Raw genomic sequence first — 7,744 nt, 5'->3', positions numbered from 1 at the left:
TAGTCACATCCACGCCATCATAAATAGTTTAGTGAAAAGTGAAATGCCTTGTGCACTTGCTCCAGATGCCTACACACAACAATAACAGAACTAAAACAGGATTGTGCAAATGAAAATATAAACATGAATATAAATATGTGCAAGTGTCAGTATCCGTTGAGGATGTGGATGGCCTGAGGAAAGAAGCCGATCCTCTCAGCCTTCAGGGAGCGGTGACGGTTCATTGAAGGCAGCAGGATGAACCGTATGGCAGGGGTGAGTGGGTTCTTTAAGGACTCTGGTGGCCCTAGTTCTGCAGTGTTTGTTGTAAATGTCCTGTAGTTGGGGGAGGGTGTTTCTGATTATCTGCTCAGTAGAGCAGACCACTCTCCTGGTGGCCAGAATGTCCTGCTTGGAGCCACCTTATGGTCCCTGTGCAGGTGTAAAAGTTTTATCCTAATAAGAAATCTGAAGTCCCGCAGACGTCTCAGGTGGTGGATACGCTGATGCTCCTTCTTTGCCATGGCATTGATGTGGGTATTTCATGTCAGATCCTCTAAGATGTTAACCCCGAAGGTATCTGAAGATATTCACCCTCCACCTGCATCCCACCGATGGTGATCGAAGTGTAGCTCCTCAGCTGCTTCTGACTGATCAGTTCTTTGGTTTTGGTGACATTCAGTTGGAGGTTGTTGAGCTGGCATATCTGCTGAGTGTGCCTAATTTGTCTTCCATGCTACAAAGGAAGATTATACAGAATTAAATATGGATTAATAGAACCAATTAAATAAAATAGCTGCACCTCAACATTTAAGGCTCAGACAGGTGAAGTGAGTGATTTCATCCCCTTGGGACCTGTCAGTGGCAGGGTTATAATGGGTTGCATGGGAAAATATTGACCTGCAGGAAATTGAACAACTGTGAACTGTGATGGCTAGATTACAAGTGGGAGCATCTTCAAAACATCAGGTCTTGCTAACCAAAATGGAAACATACAGATTTTTCCATCAGAGGAATTAGCCATGGGTCTTCATTTAAAGCATACATTTAACGCCCATTCTGGCCATCATTTGCAGTTGGGAATATAATGCAAAAGAAAGGAATCACAAGTGGGAAGGAAATGTGCTGACAGTTAAACATTATATAGGAAAAGTCCTAAATATCGTGCATGAATGTCAACACATTACTGCCTTATCTGATTAATGGTTGTTGCATTTCATCACCACCGGACTGAGATCTACTGGCCGGTCGTCACTGAGGCTGGAGATGTGCTGCTTCTTAGGCAAGTGGACTATGATGGAGGACTTCAGGCAGGGTGGGACGATTAACTGAGACAGGGACTGGTTGAAGATCTTAGTAAAAACTCTGACCAGCTGGTGAGATATGGAGAATGGATTCCATGACATCAGAGCATATGTGGAGATGCAGAGTCTAGGTGTCATAACAAATTAATAAAGCTCCACCTGTGTATGAAAGAAAGGAAACCATAATGCTGCAGGCCAACTTAGTTGTCTATCATCCACTTATGGGTTTCCTGATTACCTCAGGACTCAGCCCCAAATTCTCCACATTTCTCAATGAGTATCTGTGGAATGCACTGGAAAAACAAGTCTCACCCACGAAGGTCCCACCACAGTACTTTCAGCATTAGGAAAAATTTGCTGCTGCCATCAGTATCTGGTAACACAGAGCATTTCTGTTTCACTGGATCAGATATGCTTTGATGGAATTATGTATTAAGACAGCGCTATTCTCCTTAGTGGTTTCCTCTTAATATCTTTATTAAGATGTTCTGCAAATAAAAGGATCATAACCAATAATTACAGTTGGCTGCATAGTAATTAAATTTGTATAGTAAAAAATTGCTCTGTGTTTACTTAGTTTTTCTGCTCACTCTTGCTTCTTGTTGCAGTTTTGTAACTGTCAGGAGATAATGAAATCAGCATGGCGCCAATGTTCACTTGTCAATCGAGTAATGGAGGTCAAGTTTCAGCTTTTTTTAAAAACTTTTTAAATTACACCATTAATGCACAGCTGTTAACCTGCGTGTTCAGGCCACTGTGATATTGTTTAACAAATGCAAGTACGGTAATTGTCTCAGCCCCTCTTTGACAAAGTTCTAATTTACTTTCAACTATCACAAACCACTGTCCAACGAGGATGCCACACAGCATGTTTACATTGTCAGTGCCCATAAAACAAACCAAGCTGGCATTTTTAAATAAACGGCAGACGTAGCTCAAAACAAATACTCACACGTGTATGCCCAACCAAACCAGTAGACTGGTTTGTAGACATACCAAATGAGGCCCTGAGATCATGACAGATGGTAAATTTACACAAGTTCTTAATATGATAAATGACAGTTTGGACTAGAATCTTTGATTTACAGGACATTCAAAATGCAGCTGTGTTTGTATTGTGATCAAACATACAGTTTAACTGAACTAAACTAAAAAATAAATAAATAAAGGAATGAATGGTATGATAAGTGATGGAAAGGTATCTGGGTGGATGGATAATAGGGTGATGTAAATAGGTGTCTGGATGAATAGATGGATGGATAATCAATTAATAAATGTTTGTATTGCTGCATGAACAAATGAATAAGTTACTTCGACATGTTCCACAGAACGGTGATATGGTTTTGCTTGGGGTGTTTTCACTTTGCACATTTGTTCGCAGATGAGGCGAGTGGGGGGTGGGGGAAGAGGTAGAGGAAGGTATGGCTCATGGCACACTTTGTTTTGGTCTATAGGCAGTACACAACAGCAAACCTTGGGGTGAAATGATTTCGCTATTTGCCTCTTTAACAGAGAAGTGATCAAATATCCAAATGAGCTAACTTTGGATTAGGGTCTGAATATGGAAAATATTACAGGCTTTCCTTCCATCAGAGCTTGAAGGATCTTAGACATGGTGTGAACATGAAAAGGTGTCTTGGATCTAAAAGTGTTTTGAATTCTCTCACATCCATCACCAGGCTGGAAAGGCTGGGATAAAAATTCAGCCAAAAAAAAAAAAAAATGTTTGGATTATATTTTACTTTTGTCTTTGCTTACTAGTAACAGTAACCACCTTTCATACAGCCACTTTTAAGAAGATTCCAATACTGACTGAACATAACTGTTTCATTTGAAGATGGATCTTCTCAGTCTGGAAAATATCATTTCCTCTTTCATTTGTCAGAAAAATAGAAAGAATCCAATCAGTGTAAAATCTGTCACTTACATAACCTATAGGTTGTGAACATGAGCAATGAATGTCATAGAGAAAGGAAAAACTTGAAAGTGCGTCAGTTTCAGGAAGAGACTTCAGTGGAAAATTTGAAAAGTGACAGTGGGTGTTTTACCAACAGACAGCATCAGCCAGGGTTACGTCATGTGTGCAGTTAAGGGAATTTTAGACTTTTTGTCTCTTTTTGTCCCTCAGTCCTAATTGGAAGCAGAATTCTAGCGGTGACAAAGAGTTGAATATAGAGGCTAAAATCTGTTGGGGTTTAAAATAACTCTCTCAATCCTGATACGATTAAAAGAAGGCTCACAACTGATGTATGAATGTGGTGCATGTGTGTTTATTACATTTCAAAATGGTGCAACACCACTGATATTGTAACAGCAATAAGCCAGTCAAGAGCAAGAAATGACTAAGCGATACAGTTTATGTGTCTACATTTTGTTTTTATCTTAGATGCAGCACTTGTGCCACATTTTCCCAGCACGTTCTCTGTTTTAAAAGTATAAAATGTTGAAATCATGGAAAAGTTAATAGACCAAATAAGTTAATTGGCCAGTGATTTTTTTTCCAGTCTTGCATGTCATGAAGTTCTGGAAAGGCACAATTTGTTCTCCTTCCAGGGCTCCAATTCCTCTTTTGTAATTGTTTTTACATTAAGTGGGGCAAAACAGATAAAACAGATTTGGAGATAAATGAGGGTAAACAATGTTTAATGAGTCCAAGCTGTAAATACTCACATACCAAAAATACCATGGGTGCTTCATACATATATATATATATATATATATCTTTGTTATTAGAAAACCTGTTTTTAAGAATTAAATACAAGATTCAAAAGTTATTTTTGTGTAACAATTAAAATCTTTTATATTATATTAATCTTCTGCATCCTCTAATAGCATAGACAAAATCTGAGAACATAACTCAGGAAGTGTTCAGATATTTCACAGGCCTATTATGACACAGCCTCAAATACATCACGGTATAAATTTAGAGAGAAACACACAGGGCTTCCCCAGTCCTGCAGAGAAAACACAGTCGCCTGTAATATGAAAATAATGAGCCAGGCCTATGCATGCTTATCTTTTTTGTTTCAATTAAAATCATAATCAAATTTGTCTCATTTTTTTCTCCTTTCTCTCTCTCTCTCTCTCTGCTTGACTGCGCGTCATTTACTTGAGATTTTGTTGAGACACGCCTTGCAGCAATGGATGTCTTATATAATTCATGCAAACCAAGCATAAACAAAAACTGTAAACTGAGTCAATAAGATTTACAGCAATGTACATACTGACATTTTTTTCTATCATAGAAAAAGCCAAAAAGACAGTGTATATTTTATGTTGCTTAGCTTGGCACCACTGACTAAAACAATATGCCAGTTAATAAGGCAGGTAGGTTTGTAACTTTTTGGCCTTGTTATTTTTTTATATCATAGTGTTTTAAGAAAGAATGATCTGTTTTCTTTGTTAGAAATTCGTGGATTAAAAGAGGCACAAAAGGCAAGTTATTGTATCTCTGTACCGCTGGCAGGTTTTGCACCCCTGGGCTTCGTTTCAGCCAACAGATAATTGAGTTTACAGACCTATGATTTCTTTTTGAATCCAGCTGACAGTTTGTTCTCACTGGAAACAAAGACTCTAGCTTTCAAACCAAGTTTCTTTTTCTTTTTTTTAAATGGTCATTTATGAACTGGAATCACAGCTGTTGCACTGTAAATGTGGCCATTTTGAAAACATAGTAAAACTTTTACCTGGTAAATTTAATTTAAGTTTCAAGTATGACACCTTTATAAATAGGATCTGAGGACTGCAAGTCTCAATAAATCAAGCAGAGAAATACCAGAGATAATATCCAGGGAGACCCAGAATGATCTGCTGACCTTTTAAACAGAAACACATGGGAAACACATAATGGTCCACATGGTAAAAAACATGTAAAACCTGTCCTTTCAGCTTATTTTCTGTCCCTTGCTCTTATGGGAAAAGAGGCTGTGGTTTCCCTCTATAGTCGTGTTGAACGTATTACAAAGTTTTCACTTCCATTTTGTTTATCATAAACATAGCAGTTCCTGACGTTATGGGACTAGTTCAGTACCATCGTCATGGTCAGCTTATAACTGGAACAAGTTTGGAATTTAAAAACATTAAGGTTGTATCATCCTACTGTTTTAGGATGCACACCATCACAAAACTCATATACTCCAATTTTTCGTCTAGAGTTAGGTGCAGATGTTTTTAGCTTCTTGTTTTCACAGCTGGAAATCCTCTGAAGTGGCTCCTGAGTTGTGCAAAAAAGATGCAGGAGATGACATATAGATGATGCCGCTGAAAAATGCTGCGCTCTAATTGCAGACTGAAAATATCAATGAAGTTCCCTACTAATCTATGATGACTGACAAAAGTAGCACAATTTATTACACCAACAATCCAGCTGTTACCAGATGTGGACCGGATGGATGGTTATGTGGATGTTTACAGGCTGACCCATGCACTGATTCATAACATTGGTTGGGATATACTTTATTTAAACAGGGAGTATAAACTCTTGATGTGAATAATCTCTTATCCAAGAATACCCAGACCAAGATCAAATCACAGGTCAATAAAAATAAAACAGTTATACACACACACTGTAAACAAAACTATATCACAAAGTTGTAAAAATAAAAAATCTATGGTACTAAAACATCAACATAAATAGTCACCAGTCATTGGAGGCCAAATGGGGACTTAACATTAAAACGACATTTACAACTGGACATGTAAGCCTCTATTATGCTTAGAGGTTCTTCACATCTTTTTTAGTTAGACCAGGTCTTTAAGATTCAGGTAGTTTTGCAGCTGAATCCAACTCTGGTGACTTTAGATCCAAGTCACAGTCTTCAGATGTGCTCCAAGCAGGAATGTAATAAGAACGATTAGTATCAGTGACCTCTGGCCACATCCATGTCTGCCACCAATTAGAATCCTATTCTGAAAATCAACTAGAGACTGCATGACTCTTGCATAAACGTGAAATCACAAATATAACTTCTGCAACTCTCCTGTTCTCTTCATTACCTCACCTTGTGTGTGATCAAACATTTTGCATTTTAAGACCATTTTAAGGTCACAGAGTGCTAAGAGCAAATTCAATGCACTTAAGAAAAGAATGTAAAGTCAAAACCAGCAAGTGGACCCGATGTAGAGACTGTACTATCTTTTCAAACATTTTTGTTTACAGTGCATGCAGGTACATACAGTACATGATGTACCGTACATCATCCAAAGCAGTTTAGCAATTTACATTTCTTTGTGAGTTACTTTACAAGTTAATGGGTACATCACAGTTCGATACAGCAAGGAATTCAAAAGGAAGTCATTACAGTCAGTAATTAAAGGGCCCTTGTGGGAATTTTCTATTTAAACCAACACAATTGATATATTGATAAAAACATGAAGCTCAGAGAATAAACTACATTAGGTCAAACAAAGATTTCTTTCTAAAGCTTCCTATGTCAATTCCTTTGACTGGTTAAAGAGTTTTTTCCAAGCAGATTCATTAACTACTTCGTTTGAGATGTGATCATCCTTTTTGCTTTTCTTCAGCATTTTGAATATCTAACCTGAAGCATTTCAAGACTGAAAACTAACACAGGAGGATTAACCCCCAAGGTTTTTTTTAATCATCATTTTAACCTTTGACCTGATGGCTTTACTTAAGAACAGATGACCACAAAACCATAGATTATGAAATATTCTGTTTAAAGGTCTTATGTCAGCTGTTATTAGTCTCAACAAAAGCAGAAATGCAGTGTGGCCGTAATGTGCTGATTATATTTCAGTTCAGCCGAATAATGGTAGTAACTGGAGGTCTGGTTTTACTGTTTTAGTCATGGCTGATTGAAGCACATCTCTGAGAAATTCCCACAAATTAGCAGGCTGTTGTGATGGATAACACATGCTGTCTCTGGTTGACCTCCAGAGACATATAGTATGTTAAATGTCACAGATGCCTCTCCTCATTATATAAGCTGTCCAGTGACGATGGCAAAACAAAGGAAAAGTTAATGAAATCAAATAGGAAATTACTTAAGTTATTTACAACACTTAAGAGTTGCGACAAGAAGACATAAGCTGCTTTTAAAGGAGCACAATTTTAACACACAACACATTTTAAGAGAGAAGAGGGAGGATAATGCAGTGTGCAAAAGGAAATAAGTGTTCTATCACATGCTTGTGAGGTCCTGGAAAGAAAGGTATTGTGTGCACAACAAATATTAGAACACAGTTATTAGAATAACAAACAGAATATTCCTCTAGTCATTACAATTTTTTGTAGTCTCCACGGCAATACTTTACCAACCACTTCCTCCAGGAAGAACGAGAATGGAAAGGAGCATTCTGTGTTTAGGAGAAGGGGTGAATAGGCTACATTTAACACAATTATATGTAGTGGGTGGGGTGCACCCAAGCAAACACAGGACTGACTTGCAGTTCATGTACTTACTGAAAACCCTCAAACTGAACAGTTTATTTTCTGTATT

Source organism: Melanotaenia boesemani, chromosome 9, assembly GCF_017639745.1.
Source record: "Melanotaenia boesemani isolate fMelBoe1 chromosome 9, fMelBoe1.pri, whole genome shotgun sequence".
NCBI lineage: Eukaryota > Metazoa > Chordata > Actinopteri > Atheriniformes > Melanotaeniidae > Melanotaenia > Melanotaenia boesemani.
This window is presented reverse-complemented; position numbering follows the sequence as displayed.